Genomic DNA, 18,052 nt, shown 5'->3' with positions numbered 1-18,052 from the left:
TATGGATTTTACACACCTGATACATGTATAATGTAGAGTATTAGAAATCATATGCACTGCATAGTTTTAAATATATAATCAATGTACTGCATATTTAAATATATAATCAATATACTGCATATTTTTGTTTTGCATATCTTTTCTTTAGCATTGAATACTTGCTTTATAAGATTGTTTTCCTAGATTATCCTGAACCATAAATATAATTTTTGTTTATTTATTTATTGTTTGATAAAGTCTTGCCGATATTTTACAACGTTGATATATTTTGAGAGAGAATTTTTAAAAAGTCAATATTTGAATTTAATTTCGCAGATTATCGGGTTTTTTTTTTGGGGGGTGGGGGTTCACGATATGAAATTCCTCGGAGTTGCATGTGGCTTACATGAAATTAGTTTACATACATGGGACTTAAATCCGCCGGTATGACTCTACCCGGAGTTAATATGACCTCGGACATTGCTAAAATAAGTACCGGGCATAAAAATGTCCAGGGGTCCGTGTTTGCTCAAACTCTCTATTTTGTATTGATTATAAGAGTTATGAGATTGATCATTGTTCGTTATATTCACCTTTCATGTACGTGTACAGTACGGAAACTGACTCTTATTCTACGTAATTAAGAGGGAGTCGTATAACAGCATCTCGTTATAAAATTACAGGGGAAAAGTCCACGTCTTTTTAGATCTTTTATTCCGTAATTAAACATCGTTATTTTCAGGGGTTCCTTTTTAATTCTTACTATGAATTGAACATATTTTATTGACAAAGGGGTCATTCTTAAAACGTTAGAAAGTCCTGTCTTTAAAGTACTGCTAATATTTACAATAGAATGCTAGTAATCATTTCCTTTATCGATGCTTTTACTCATTCGTTCCTTTTATTTATTCAAACCAGAATGGAAATAGTGTATGAGGTACAATACAAATTTACATGTATTTGATACAAGTAACGTCAGAGGAATGTATCCAGGTATTCAAACCAAAAATATCGTGGTGAAATATGTACAAAAAAGTGGTGAAATATGTACAAAAAATAAATGTACAAAAAATATGATTTTTTTAAAGGAAACCATTCTAATTTATAATCTTTAAGGTGGTTGACATAATTATTAGAATAACTTGTTTATCTAGTGACCTCGAGTTCCTGTATGCACATTCTTATTGGTTGATTCACTTTGTGATCTGGCAGTTTCCCATTCATAAAATTTAAATGGATAACTCATCTTCATTCACAAAACATTTAAAAACCCTGTGAATGAATGACCGAATAATCAAGTCAAGTTTTTAACAAATCAATGTAAACGTGACGAGAGAGAGAGAGAGAGAGAGAGAGAGAGAGAGAGAGAGAGAGAGAGAGAGAGAGAGAGAGAGAGAGAGAGAGACTAAATCTACAAACGTATTTACACTACAAATTAAATGTTTAGTGATTTGGCTTGCTAATCAATGTTTTCTGGGGAACGAATTAGGACACATTTATTGGGTGGATACATTGTATTGGGTGGATACATGTATATGAACTGATCTCCATGTGATAAATTTGTCCATAAGATTCTATTGTAGAATCTTTAAATAATGATGGAGACGGTCCCGCTTGAAGGGTTTCCTACACTATATATCAATGAATTTGAGGCTAGTGTTAATCATCATAATCTCCATGGGGGATGTAAATAGACGAGACTGAACTTGTATATGATAGTAATCTGCAAACATTTGATGCACGAATTCCAAAGTCATATTTCATCCGCTCTGACTCACAATTTGGTTAATTATTTTTCTATATTTCTATTCGAACAACCATTTCTTAAAAACTAATCTATATCGTTCATTGCTGATTATGAATGCACAATGCAATGGTGGAATTGCAAGGAGGAAACTGTTCTTATCTGATTCATCCTTTTCAAAAGTCGTCATATGTTGATTTAGTTGAATATATTATGATATTATCGGTGCCAATAATTAAGTATATATCGGCGTCTGTGTCTCCACACAATGCGGGACGACAGATAATAAATTTTTGAAACGTTCTTTAATAAATAGACTGTGTCAAGAAATGTACAATCAAATATGGAGGCCGACAAGTGGTAGAACTTGTTTGTTAATTATCGTAATACATTTTTTCTTTCTTTTAACAACATTAAACATTATTTAAACAATACAGAACATTATATCAAATGGTGGACTTCCCTTGAGTAAATCGTTTTCGTACGTTAATATTAATGATAATGATGTTTTTAAGGTAGATCTTTACACCAAAATTTCATTTAACTGCTCACTAAAACAACTCTTATTAAAATATGATTTCATCATCGAAAGAACGATAAAAGCTTTCAAATCAAAGCAAAATCTGTACCATAGAATCTCTTATTTGCAAATAAAACACATTTTGTTATCATTCCGGAAAAAAAAATCACAAAAGAAACACAGAATAACTCAAACCTTATACTACTTATTCGATGGTGAAATCATGCTTCATATGAAGTGCTTAAACGAACCATAAGATAACATTTTAATTTCGATTAGCCACCTTAAGAAGTTCGTGCAAACGCTATTCTTCCCCAAGAGCCTTCTGTCAATAAATATATATTCAAAACATAGATATGGTCATGTATGCATTTAATCACATTTTCTTTTTTTAAAAATATTTCAACTTCCTGCTTGAAAACATTCAGTGACGGTGAAATTTTTATATGTAGAGGTAACTCATTCCATATAAAATGACAGAAGAGTATTGAAAAGAGTTGACATTTGCAGGGTGGCACACACAAGTGAAAGTTCGACTCCGATCGGCACAAGGAATTTGAGACACAGCTATTCCAACTTTTACCATGAAAACATAGTCTAACAACAGAATAAAAAAAATTATGTCATAACCCACGACAATCTTGATAAAGTCTTGCACACAGAGATACATTATCTGGAAATTGCATGAACTCATGGGTTGTCTTGCTCTTAGATGATAAACGTTATAGGAGTTAGGAGATTGATTACTCTTCGTTGTCTTCACCTTTCATCACGTTATAGGAATACTATAAAACTAAGATAGATCTATCATATTCCATATATTACAGCAAGAGATCGATACCTTTTTTTTAAAACTAATTCAGTTAATTAATTTAAGATTGCATCAATTCTTAATGATTTGGAAGGTAGGTAAAAGAATTGGTCATAGGGATAGGCATTTCAAGCATCAATATAATCAATTATTATTATCATCGCTATTATTATTATTATTATCATCGCTATTATTATTATTATTATTATTCGATGCCACCATACGCAAATCATCGAAGTTATTTTAGTGCTTAGACACAAATGACATTTTTAAACAAAATGTATTTTGTTCCGAAGTGATGTATGCCTGACGAATGTGCATTAAAAAAGAAAATAGCAGAAATATTATTTATGAAACAACTATTATATGTTTTGTGTTTGTTTAAGTATGGGATGGGAAAAAGAAAAAACCGCGGCCGTCCAAGTCGATGGATAAGGTGCATGTACACCTATCGTTTTACACACCAAATATATACCGTTTTACACACTAAATACCAACCGTTTTACACACTAAATATCTATCGTTTTACACACTAAATATACACCGTTTTACAAACCAAATACGTCGTTTTACACACACACAAAATAAGCCGTATTATATTGTATTGTTTATTACCAAGAACCATTCAGTTCATAGGTTTAACGTTTTTACATAGAATAAATAAACATAAATATAAACAAAAGTTATACATAAAGTGAATACAATGCAGGTTAGGTAAATGGACACAATCATTCAATATGTAGATCATTGATGTCTGTGAAATAGTACAACAACACAATAAATCGTTTTATGCAGTAAAAGTAAACATTTTATACAGTAAAAGTAAACATTTTATACAGTAAAAGTAAACATTTTATACAGTAAAAGTAAACATTTTATACAGTAAAAGTAAACATTTTACAAAGCAAACAAACAATTTCACACACCAAAATTAAACATTTTACACAGCAAATCAACCGTTTTAAACACCCAATATAAGCCATTTGACACAACAAATATTTACCGTTATTCACAGGTTTACACACTTTTGTAGAGTCTGACGCACCTCGACTCAGTAACATCAGAAATGATCGCATGATAGGCAGGTGATATCTTTAGTGGATGAAAAACATATATTTTGAAACTATTTAGTTTTGTCTAAAACAGATAATATACAGGCATGTCGGATAGCATTATGTTAATGTACATTACATGAAAAGTTCACAGTGATTCATCAAGAGGACAAAATCTGTTGAAAGGTACAATTTTAAGGAATGTCACAGTGATAAAAAGTCTACGTTTGTCTCCCAATTGAATAAATTAAAGCGATCTATCATTTGATATTTACATTTCTTCATTTATTGTTATTGATTGTTCTTTATTGTTTCAATGATATAGTTATCGATAAAAGATTTAAATTATATACAAATATTAAATACTTAGACCTGATTACACAGATTAAATGTCTAGTTTGTGTATGTAGAGGGAGGGGTTATTTCATGACAGCATGGGGTAAATTCTTCATATTGATTTAAACAGAACAGTTACATAGGTTTTTTTTTAGATTCCTTCACGAACTGAAGAAACTCATTGATACTGTATTCTAGACTAGTAAACACAGGCTCGGAAGGATCCCCTCCCCAATCATTGACATCGTCATTAGCTTACTGGGGATTGAGACTAAAATAAATTCCCCGGAGCGTGTGAAGTGTTCCAGTTAAATTTACGAGGCAAGATGCTTTGTTCAGTGTTTTTTTTTTTAGAACGGGGTCCTTGAATGGCATACCGCGCCTACTCAGTCGTATCCATAAATGGCTTTATTGATATCAAGTTACAAACTACAGTGCCTGGCCTAGAGCCCTTTAACGAGATGATTACAGAAATCCTGTGTATATCTACGTAATTTATCATCGTAATCTCGAATAATCTAACCAAAAAAAAAAACTCGTATATTGTACACAAATCTATAAATAAATGTATGCTGTACAAACATTGTTGGCTATAATAGCTTCATTGTTATTTCGGATTTCAAACATTTCGATTGAGCATCACTGAAGAGACATTATTTGTCGAAATGCGCATCTGGTGCATCAAAATTGGTCCGTATAAGTTTTATATACAGAAATATGTACTCTACACAAATACATATCCTATGCACAAATACATATACCGTACAGAAATATATACTGTACACAGATATATACTGTACACAAATACATATACTGTACACAAATACATATACTGTACACAGATACATATACTGTACACAGATACATATACTGTACACAAATATATACATGTATACGGTACTAAAATATATAATGTACACATATATACATATAAAAGATATACTGTACACAAATACATACTGTGTACAAATATATACTATACACAAATATATACTGTACGAAAATACATACTGTGCAAATCCTGTGGGGATCCTGGTTAAAATAGGTCCTCAGTATCCCCTTGCTTGTCGTAAGAGGCGACTAAATGGGGCGGTCCTTCGGATGAGACCGCAAAAACCGAGATCATTTGTCACAGCAGGTGTGGCACGATAAAAATCCCTTACTGCTCAATGACCATAAGCGCCGAGCATAGGCCTAAATTTTGCAGCCCTTCATGTGATGTTATAGGTTTTTGCAAAATCTTTATTCAATCAAACTTTGCACATGATAGAAATATATCAGGATTGGCTTGACCGGCCAACAGGGGATGTTTACTCCTAAACATCCGTTTCCACTCCGGTGTTTCTAAGTCTTGTCCTGTTTTGATTTTATATTCTTTGTAGGACTTTTTTTTCACGTTTTCGTGTAATATTTTAATTTCATCATTTCACAGAAATGAAATAACACATCTTGAAAATATATGTATATTCAATTGCTGTCATAAAATTTAGAAATTCATTTCAAAATTAAGGATTATCTCCCTCATGCATAGCTCTTATCCTTGGACGAATTTGGCTCCACTTTTTTGGCACGCTTTTTTTTTGTGCTATATTTAGCTCCAAAACTTCATAGTTATTTCGGATTTCAAACATTTCGGTTGAGCATCACTGAAGAGACATTATTTGTCGAAATGCGCATCCGGTGCATCAAAATTGGTACCGTATAAGTTTTACATCTATTACAGTGTTTCAAATATGAATAGTCGAGGTCTGTTAAAATTCGAAATAACCGCGGTCCTATTATCCGCATTTTGGCGGGTTACTGATTATTGCGGAATAGTGTTATACAAGAAGGTTTGGATGTTGTTATCGTTTCAAAAATATGCCAGAATAACATGAAAGGTGAAGATAACGAACAGTGATGAATCTCATAACTCCTGTAAGCAATAGAAATATAGACATGGGCAAACACGGACCCCTAGATAAACCAGACATGGGATCAGGTGCCTAGGAGTAAACATCCCTTGTCGACCGGTCACATCCACCGTGAGTCCTATATCTTGATTAGGTAAACGGAGTTATCCGTAGTCAAAATCAGCGTGCCAAGAACGGCCGAACAATCGGTATGAAACACGTCAGACAGGATTTAACCCAATGATAGGTTGTATTGGCAAACTATATCATTATAAGGACCATAGAATTTACGAAATGCTGACTGTTGAATCCCCTGCATCATCAACTTGTTTGTCAGTAGCCTGCCACAATTTATGAACTAACCATACGCAGAACAAGCTTTTACATATCGTATATCAACACCATATGCAGGTGATAATGGAATATTGCTACACATAGATATGGGAAGTTGACGATGGAGAAGCTGAAATCGTTCCGTTTGCCATAAAATTTAGTTGTTAGTTTGCCGTTTATATCCACTTTCAATAAAATATTTAAGTATGAAGGTGAAATGGACGACTCTGTGGTGTCTTTTATTTCGACTTCACTGGGATATATCGAATCGACATATGAATGAAAATTATTATTGTTGATAGATAAAACGTCGTCGATATATCTAAATGTCGAATTGAAGGCCACAACATGATATTTTTTTCTTCTCATGTAGAAGTTTTGAATAAATTCTGCTTCATAGGAATATAAAACAGGTTAGCTAACAAAGGAGCACAATTCGTGCCAATGGATTCTAGCAAACTGTTGGAAGACATGATCACCAAAGACTGCGAAGATACTGTCAATGGGGAACCCCAGCATATTTTATTTTATTTCAACTTCACAGTGTGAAATCAGAATGGTGTTCAACAGAGTAACTGTTTGGATGACTGATCACTAGATATGAATAAAGGCGTTTTCCATCTTGGTCGAAGAAGCAACTGTCTAGGATGTCAAAAAGTTTAGTCTTTGATTTAACGTGTGGAATGGTAGTGTAAAGTGTTGAAAAATCACACGTATTTGAGAGAAATTTTGCGATTTCAAGTTTACTAAAAGTTCATTAGAATTGTTTAGAATCTACATTTGATTTACACCACTTCTGGCACATGTAGTCGCAAAGTACGTTTGAAGTTTCTTCTTCGCAGATGTTAATATTTTCGTGATAAGCAAAGATAAGGGTTTGGTAGATCACTTACCGGATTCAGCAATGTTTCTCTGTTTGTACAAGTTTTTATGAAATTTTAGACTCCAGTATATGCACGGTAACTGATATTCATCCGACCCATTGACTGAGATATTAAATGTGTCTAAAACTGAAGCATGGTTTTAAAAAAAAATCATCTTTTGAAATGGCAGTTTAATGCAGAATTTTAATATTCCTCCTATACTTTTAATCCAAGCTGACAAGGTATCAAGTTTCTCCTTTTCATATTCAGTCCATTTTCTGACACAATCTTCAACATAATTCATAACAGAGATGAGGTTCTGTCGCCAATTGAAAAACTGGGGTTCTCTGTATTTAGGAAGTTTTAAATTAAGTGATTTACGGTTCTCATTTTCAAATACATCAACATCACCAGTAATGACATGTCCAGCTGGACTATAGCTGACAGAAGATAAAGAACAAGAACACCTAGGTGGATTAAGTATAAGATGGTCTATGCACTGCAAAGTTTGTTTATAATTAAAAAGTGTGGATGCAATAGTAGAAGTATATTTGTAGGAACTACTGGGTGTAGACTTGAACATGAAATAAGTTGGAATACACGACTGAACTCTTTTATGACGCAGAATGTTGCTTTTGTTGACAGCATCTATTCCTTTATTTGTAAATTTGAGCTTAAGGAACTGGCGGCATGATTTGGAAGGAATGTCGTTCATGACCCATGGTGGTTTCAATCTATTGCAGTATTTCAAAAATAAATGGTCGAGGTTGGTTTAAATTAAACAATAAAATGCTATTTTTGGTTGCTTGATCGGGTAATGAAAGTTGCTAAGTATTGCAGAAAAAATACGTAACCTGCGTAACCGGGATATTCAATTTTATATGCAATGGTTGCTACCTCCATTACCAAAAGAAACAACAAAGAAAGACTTTTTATTGTTTATATTTGTATCTTTCTGCATTGTTTTAGAATATAAACTAGATTTAATTACTACAATATCATAGGGTTGACTCATTCGTTACGTTAAACGGAACAGTCAATGCACCCTTTGACCTTGATGATGCTCCATATTTGATTATGATTACAAAGACAGGTGGTACTAAAAACCAAAGAGAACTAGTTTGCAACAAAAATGCAATTATTGTGGCAGATGAAAGCAGTATCAATTTCAATAGAAATATAAGATAAAAGATTGAATGTAAATGAAAGGTGAAGATAACGAACAGTGATAAAATTCCTATAAGTAATACAATATAGATAAATGGGCAAACACGGACCCCTGGACACACCAGAGGTGGGATCAGGTGCCTAGGAGGAGTAAGCATCCCCTGTCGACCGGTCACACCCGCCGTGAGCCCTATATCCTGATCAGGTAAACGGAGTTATCTGTAGTCAAAATCAGTGTACCAAGACCGGACTAACAATCAGTATGAAACACGTCAGACAGCATTTGACCCAATGATAGATTGTATTGGCAAGCTAGATCGTCCTTATCCGATCTTTTGGTGGGTTATTGCTTACTGTGGGATACTGTTATACAAGAAAGTTTGGATGTTGTTATCATTTCAAAACTATACCGAAATAACAGTGCCGTACTTGTATAATGAAGTTTTTTAAAATCTATCCGTGGCGGTTTACACTAATGAATGTTTGAATTTATTATAGTTATGGAATGCGAGTAGAGTTATCAGCGAATCGTGTGCAATGTGACTCCGACAACATAAAGTGATATAAACACAACACTAACCGTTTTATCTAGAAATCCTTGAGTCATGATATCACGAACAACAACAACAACAAACTAAACCACCAATTTCAAATGACCTGGCATGAATATGTTAATTTATCTATAGACCGTAGTGCCACTGTGGCGGAGGTCTACATCTGATATTTTAACCAGTCAATGATGGATCTATGTAGGCGGGTTAAGCAATGCTATTTTGTAGCCTTGTTCGATAGCGGGCTTTTTATTGGGGGTAGAAACAGCGCCATCTCACGGCTCAATCCCTCTTTCCGAGTGTTTTGGATAACGATGAACGTATCACCTTGGTAACCATATACATATCAATTGCTACATGTATATTTTTGCTCTGTAGTATTTCTCATGGTCAATCTCAGTTCACATAGCAAACATCTTTGTTAATCAGAATCAGATATGGTGGTTAATCAAAGTTAAACATAGTTATTAATCAGAGTTTGAAATGGTGGTTAATCAGAGTTAAACATAATGATTAATCCGAGTTTAAAATGGTGGTTAATCAGAGTTAAACATAATGATTAATCAGAGTTTGAAATGGTGGTTAATCAGAGTTAAACATAATGATTAATCAGAGTTTGAAATGGTGGTTAATCAGAGTTAAACATAATGATTAATCAGAGTTTGAAATGGTGGTTAATCAGAGTTAAACATAGTGATTAATCAGAGTTTGAAATGGTGGTAAATCAGAGTTAAACATAGTGATTAATCAGAGTTTGAAATGGTGGTAAATCAGAGTTAAACATAATGATTAATCAGAGTTTGAAATGGTGGTTAATCAGAGTTAAACATAGTGATTAATCGGAGTTTAAAATGGTGGTTAATCAGAGTTAAACATCATGATTAATCCGAGTTTGAAATGGTGGTTAATCAGAGTTAAACATAGTGATTAGTCAGAGTTTGAAATGGTGGTTAATCAGAGTTAAACATAGTAATTAATCAGAGTTTAAAATGATGGTTAATCAGAGTTAAACATAATGATTAATCCGAGTTTGAAATGGTGGTTAATCAGAGTTAAACATAGTGATTAATCAGAGTTTGAAATGGTGGTTAATCAGAGTTAAACATAGTGATTAATCCGAGTTTGAAATGGTGGTTAATCAGAGTTAAACATAGTGATTAATCGGAGTTTAAAATGGTGGTTAATCAGAGTTAAACATCATGATTAATCCGAGTTTGAAATGGTGGTTAATCAGAGTTAAACATAGTGATTAGTCAGAGTTTGAAATGGTGGTTAATCAGAGTTAAACATAGTAATTAATCAGAGTTTGAAATGATGGTTAATCAGAGTTAAACATAATGATTAATCCGAGTTTGAAATGGTGGTTAATCAGAGTTAAACATAGTGATTAATCAGAGTTTGAAATGGTGGTTAATCAGAGTTAAACATAGTGATTAATCCGAGTTTGAAATGGTGGTTAATCAGAGTTAAACATAGTGATTAATCCGAGTTTGAAATGGTGGTTAATCAGAGTTAAACATAGTGATTAATCAGAGTTTGAAATGGTGGTTAATCAGAGTTAAACATAATGATTAATCAGAGTTTAAAATGGTGGTTAATCAGAGTTAAGAGTTAGATACACTACACACATTAAAACATATCAACACATCTTCACAATATGAAATGTTCGTATCATTGCAGCTGTATAAAAGATAATGACATGGAGTACCATGTAAACCCCCTCCCATATCTCCATTGATTGTATAGCATTCATAAGAAACAGCCTGGACATTTCTATCCTATAACTACTGCACATGTAATTGGATTTGGAAAAGAAACGTCTTTCACTTTTTGAAATCCTTTGCGATGATAACGCTTCAGCCCCTGCACAGGACCCGTATATAATTCCTGGAGTGCGCCCTTTCTTTACACGTATTGAAAGACAATAATGAACTGCCATAAAAAAAAAACGTCAGACGCATTGTACTGCAACACATGATGAAGCTGAAGAGTCCTGTGTTTTTTATTTGGTCATATTTGATGCAATCAGGAATATACTGCATTAACATATTAATACTTATTTTTCCAATCATCAAACAAATAACTACTGTCATTTTTATGTAGAATATTGTTGAACAAATCAAATCACATTATTGACTATTTTTCATTACATTTTTACTTGATAAAATCAATACCATCTCTGTATAAATGGAAATAGAATTTCGCCATCGAAATTGGACGCCACTTTAATGTAACTAAAGAAAAGCAGTATTGTTTGTTTCTTCAATAAAGAATGTAAAAGAAAGAAATGCTCATATCTAGTGATCAGTCAACCCAAAAATCACTTTGTTAAACACCACTAGTACTCTGATGTTGATATCAAATCTAAGCTGGGATTCCTCATTGACAATATCTTCGTAGTCTTTAGTGGTCAGGTCTTCCAACAGTCTGTTGGAATTCCATGGGCAGGAATTGTGCTCCTTTATTAGCTGACCTATTTCTTTTTATTTTCTTATGAGGTATGATTTATTCAAAAGCTTCTAAATGAGAAGAAAAAATAGTTTGCAGTAACCTTCAAGTCGGCATTTAAATATATTGACAACGTCTTATTCATTTACAATGATATTTTTATTCATATGTCGATTTGATTTATCCCAGTGAATTCGAAATTCACATCTTTTTCGTACTTAGATATTTCATTCAATTTAGATATTAATGGCAAACTAACATCTCCACTTTATGACAAATGGTATGGCTTCAGCTATATTTATCCAAATTTCAGTATTTATGCAGCAGTAGTCCATCATCTACTGCATGTGGTCTTTTTCTCTCAAATGATTCGAATGCGCAAACATGTTCTGCGCATGTTCTTTTTTTTAAATCGAGGCAATCTACCAACAAATAACTTGATGTCACTGGGCTTCAATGGTATCGTTTAAATTCAACACTTTTCAATCTCTTTGATAATGATGTAATCTGAAAATACAACTTGTCTTAAAATCGAATTCTGTCTGGCGAGCTTCATACCAATTGTAAGACCATTCTTTACATGCTAATTTGCATTACCGCGGCCAGTTTAATCTGTTTTTGTGGTCAGAATTTAGGGCTCTGGGCGGGTGCTTAATCCAGTCAGATCTCGTGTATCCAGGGGTCCATCTTACTGTTAATTTTATTCTTTATAGTATTGCTCACAGTTCATTATCTTCGCCAAGTATTCTAATTACATTGTACTCATTAGGTCAGGTGTATTCATCCGCAGTGCTTAGCCTATTTCGAAAGTTGAAAGTTTATGTAATATTAACCTTCAGTTACGAGTGGAAAACGTTGTTAACACAAATATTGTCATTTGACCTATTCATGTCGAATGGAAAGGTCAGTTATTTTATCAGGAAATATAATGCATTAATTTCAAACAGCATGGGAATATCACCAATAAATGTTATGGCATACGTGGTCCGCTGTCTTTCGTGTATTAGTTACTGGCCAAAGCAATCACATTGCGGGAGGTGTCAAATGTACTCTAAGGTGATGATAAATTCGGACCACAGCGATATATTTTCCCTATGATCACTGCTAGTAAAATGTTCCTCTGCAGATTTTTTAAAGATCTTTAACTGACCCCATTCTTTGGATGTCAGTGGAATGCCTGTCATGTCGTTGGGGGTTCATCAAGTGCGCGTTCTACAGATATGACTTCTTACTATGAATGGGTTTACACAATCGCATCGGGATTTTTATCAATGAAACTATTTTTTAAAATATCTGTAAGCGCTTCGTGGTTTTTATCAATGAAACTTTCTAACTTTTAAGTGCATGTAAGAGACGTTCCGGATGTTTTGTAATTTAAACAGAGTGGGGGAATAAAATGTTAAACAAACGATGCAAACATACACTATATTTGCTTTTAATATATTCCCGACCGTCGAAGAATTGCATAATGTGTGGGTGATTATCTAATTTCTACTTTTGCAAAAATGTAAATGAAGTTGCTTTTAAAACCTATATCATGGAGGGATTGTTAAACTTTAAAGCAAAGTTCTAGAATATTGACCTCGGTTCCTAGAGGAATTCACCGCGGGTCACAAGTACTCAAAGGTCAATCTGTTTAGATCTGGTGAAAAGTATGCACAAAACCGTTCACTTGGTGCAGGAAGACTTTTTGTACAGGTACCTGAGACGTACTACAGGTGCCATGATAAAATATCAGTGCTTTATTTGACCTTGTATCCAGTTGTGGATCCAACACTGGTAGGTGCCGGGTGTTGTTGTAACTATTAGAGACCACAGCATAAAGAGATAGGTTCCGGTTGTTGTAACTATCAGAGACCACAACATAAAGAGGTTTATCCTCCACATACCAATAAACATGTTTTCTATATCATTTGAGACGCATGTTTTATTTCGTGTTTACAAATTGTTATCATAACTTGTTGACGGCTTCCTCCTTTATGTTATAATTGTAATATATGTTCTCTGTAACCTATAAATCCGGGTTAGAATAGGTTTCAAGTACCACTTGCTTGTCGTAAGAGGTGACTAAATGGGGCGATGTTTTAGATGACACCACAAAAACCAAGGTCGCAGCAGGTGTGGTAGGATTAAGATCCCTCATTGTTCAAAGGACGTAAGCGCTGAGTATAGGCCTAAATTCTGTAGCCTTTCACCGGCAATGTTGACGTCTTCATAGAAGTGGAAAATTCTCAAAGGGACGTTAAACAATATACAAGCAATCAACAATTGTAACCTATAACAGAAATGTTTTTGGAAATAAACAATATAATATTTATATATATACATTATGTCATAAGGCATGACCATCGACACGATCAATATGAAATCGTCAAAAATTTCGGGCGGGGCTTCCCCTTAAACTGGACGATATTGAAATTACCTCGTGTTACATAGAGCAATGAAAAAAATTGTTATACCAAAGAACGGGTTAACTAATCAGTATGTTTAATTAAGGGGTTCATCAACTCATTCCACTGACGGATCTTTATAAATATTTCGAATCTGGCGGTGTGGAGCTAACTCTAGCGTAGAACAGTGATGAAAAACAGTAAGATAAATATATACTGCTGTTGAAGTATAATGATAAAGTGTATAGAAAAAAGTCAGGGGATTGAATATAAATATCTTCTTTTTCTTTTTTTTAAAACGAAACTATAAATTAGAAAATTATGTACAGATTGACTGCTAATGATGGTTTTGTTAAAGAAAGTACACAGCAAATTGAAAGTATAAAACAGATTGAACATGTCATACATCGTATAAAGAAAACGCAGATTTTGTTGGAAGAAGCGAATGTCTTTATCATTTATGGAGTCCGTTCGTAGATTCTCTTAATAAATTAAAAAAAAAAAAAAAAAAAGTAACGCACACTGAAATTGTAAATGAATCATTTTTAATTTCATTTTCATTTTTTTTAAAATTATTATTATCATTATTATTTTGGTTAATTCATTCATTTGATTTTTGATTTGTTGAAAATAAGCCCGTTAAATCTTTCATCTACTTTTTATGTTTATACAAATAAAGTTTCTAGAACGTCCCCACTATCACATTGAAATCGCACGCTTCAAAAGGATCCATTTCCTATTTCAATGATTGTTGTATGGATTACAGAAATGGAGGTGGGTGGAATGCAGCTACAACAGTACGTAGAGTATTTTAACACATTACAGAATCCTACCGCGCGGTTCAGTGATTCAGCGTAATTCCCCCGTTTCGGGGTTATCCCCCGTTGTCAGCGTGACATCAGTGTAACATCGGAAATTCCGAAAGAATTTGAAGGCGAGGCCAGAAATGTGTGGATGCGGAGAGTACAGATTCGGAATAAAAAGCTCTGTCATGTCTTACGTAGTCAGCCTAATGCATTAAAAAAAAAAATCAAATCAAAATCGGACCAGTATCTCCAAACCTCCTCAGCACCACCTCCCCTCGGTTAGCAATTGCATACACACCATAACTTTAAGAAATAGCAGGTGCGCGTTCGGAAAATACTCAATAAACCTATACACTTTCAATGTCGTGTGCTTTTAAAGTTTCAGTTTGGTAGTATTATAAGGGGAAGTGGGTTGAACAATAAAAAAAGAGTTAGCGATACACCTATATCCCATGAAATATAGCATACGATATACTTAATTTAAGTAGTTTATTCATATCCCATAGAATACATTCATGTTACGCATTTATTTCGTGTATTTAATTTTTTCTCTCACTTTAGATATGGCGTCGAGTTATCTAGAAGACCATTCACAGATCGAAGTTAGAAAATAGAAAAAAGAAAGGCTGTGAAACAGTCAATATCAACCTGTATCGCATGTTAGGTCAATATGATTACGTCGAAAAGAACAAACCGATTTCTAACTTAGTTCCGGTTCATCGGTCACTGGAAGAGTTTGTTTTCAAAACAAGGTAATGTTTTAAAACACCCCCTGCTTGCTGTCTGGGACTCCCCTTTCCGTGCAGTCGCTCCTTGATACGAAAAAAATTTAAATACTTTTGGAAATTCAAAAATTATCGTATTTGAAATCATCAAAGAAAGACTTTCCCCAGCAGGTTTATCTAGTACAGAATTTGTGTATTGCATTAAATTTGAAATTCAAAAAGAAATGTTTGATGTCTTGTCTTGTCTTCTTTACTGGAAAGTGTATCTGCAATAGTAACCTGTTGTCATCTCATACTCAGTTTTCTAAAAGAGACTCTCCATAAGAAACGCTAAACCTTTGCTATTCATTTCAAGCGCACTACGTGACACTCGAAACTATATTGCTGTTTTACCACGTGCTGGACAAATCTCAACAATCTCGTATTAAGACTTTAGAATAATTAGTCTTGTTTTCACTTAACAGTGTGATTCATGTACCATGATGTAGCTTTCTGTTCTTTTTCAATATTCGGAATTCATAAAACAAATGAAACGTTTCACCATTTTTTGCATTCTTTTACTCCGATTTTAATCCGAATTTACTTCAACATAAAATGATAAAAAGGAAATGCAACAAAAATAGCAAGTTAACTTTGTAGTAAATACCTTAAGACATTGGACATTTCATATATTCATCACATCTATATAGCAAAAGCACGTCTTTCAATTTTTAATAAAACTTGCAATGGCTCCTTTTTTTTTTTCTTTTGTTGTTGTTGTTGTTGTTGTTGTTTGTTTGTTTTGTTATTATGATGATTTCAATATTTTGCATGTGTGTCAATATTACGCGTCAGATACACCAAGAGTAGATTTACTCATATGTAAAAGTTAATTTGCAGTAGGCGGCTTTGTCCGCATGCGCTCTTAATTTGATAATTGGTGTAAATTTTACCCTTAGTTTGTAAATGCAATTTTTGTGATTACGCCTGTACTAGCAAGCGGTGTGTAATTCAATATTGAGTTAGTTATTTCCAAGTGATGTGGATGCATTTTGAAGACAAAGAATAAGATTGATTATATTTCCTTATTATGAAACTATAGATTTTGTCATTTCCTGTTCAAAGGCTAAACAATAATAATATTTAAACTTACTGACACAGCAGAAAGTCACAGCTGTTTCTAATATAAGAATGCAATTTCGAAAACACAATGCAATGTTTGGTAGAAAATTTCAATATTTTGCACGTGTGAGTAATTTTTTCACAAGGTTAAAATTATACTAGTAGTAATTTTCTCACATATAAAAGTTAATTTTCACCTACTCTGACTAGATGCTATTTTGCACTAACAGTAAAATTACTTGTGTACAAATATCTCTTACATCCCCACCCCACCCCATAACATGCACTCGGGTGTTAAGTTTTAGTATATGTAAAACATGCTCAATGTGTGTAAAAACGTACATGTGAGCAGGGCTGTAAACCCCATTCATATGTACCTTGTTACAGTAGTAGTAACTATGTAGAATATTGTAAAATCAGAACCAATCAAACACGTGTTTGCAGAATGTTGTAAAATTACAACCAATCAAATGCGTCTTTGTAGAATTTATAAAATCAGAACCAAACAAACACACCATTGCAGAATTTTATAAAATCAGAACCAATGAAACACAGCTTTGCAAAATGTAATAAAACCAGAAAGAATGAAACACGATTTTTGCAGAATGTTGTACAATTCAAAAAAATTTGAAGCAGTTATAGAAATTGTGCAAAATATATTCATAATTCTAATGTCAGTTTTAAAAGCGCACCAGTCATCTTTTACTGTAAAAAAAAAATTCAAAATCTACACAAATAAGAAAATGGCAATCTTCTGAATAAAGACAAAAATTTAAACCCTGCCAATCAAGTATAAAGGCATTAAAAGCAATTAGTACTATAAAATTGAAAAATTTGTAATGCTAAAAATTATATATTCCAGTAAGTTTAACTATAGTATTTCAAATTGCATTGAACAAGACATGGGATAACTTATGGTTACATTTGCACATAATAGGGACGTACCCATCCTCTGTTTTAATCCTCTTCAAACTTCGTCCACATTGATTGGAAATCGCCAATGGTGATTTAATCGTTTGCTAGTGCACGTGAACGCATGGTGAAAATTACATTAGCAAAATGTCTATATGTGTAACATTTACACCTTTTAGTAAACGGACGAATTTGGTCAGGTTTAGTGCCGGAATAGAGAATCTAACACTAGCTAAGGATCTGTAATTCGCTGGGGAAATATTGTGACCCCACCCCACCCATCTTCTGATCTGTCCCAATATTTTCCCCAAGAGAGCTACGGATCTGCAGCTAACCCAACACAGCACCCTCTAGTCGTGATGCGATCGCCATTAGAAATCATAGACAATGACCTGAAGCGACAATACGGGATCTGGCCCACT

The sequence above is a fragment of the Ostrea edulis genome, chromosome 3, assembly GCF_947568905.1.
Source record: "Ostrea edulis chromosome 3, xbOstEdul1.1, whole genome shotgun sequence".
NCBI lineage: Eukaryota > Metazoa > Mollusca > Bivalvia > Ostreida > Ostreidae > Ostrea > Ostrea edulis.
The sequence above is the reverse complement of the archived record's forward strand: the minus strand, read 5'-3'. Positions refer to the sequence as shown.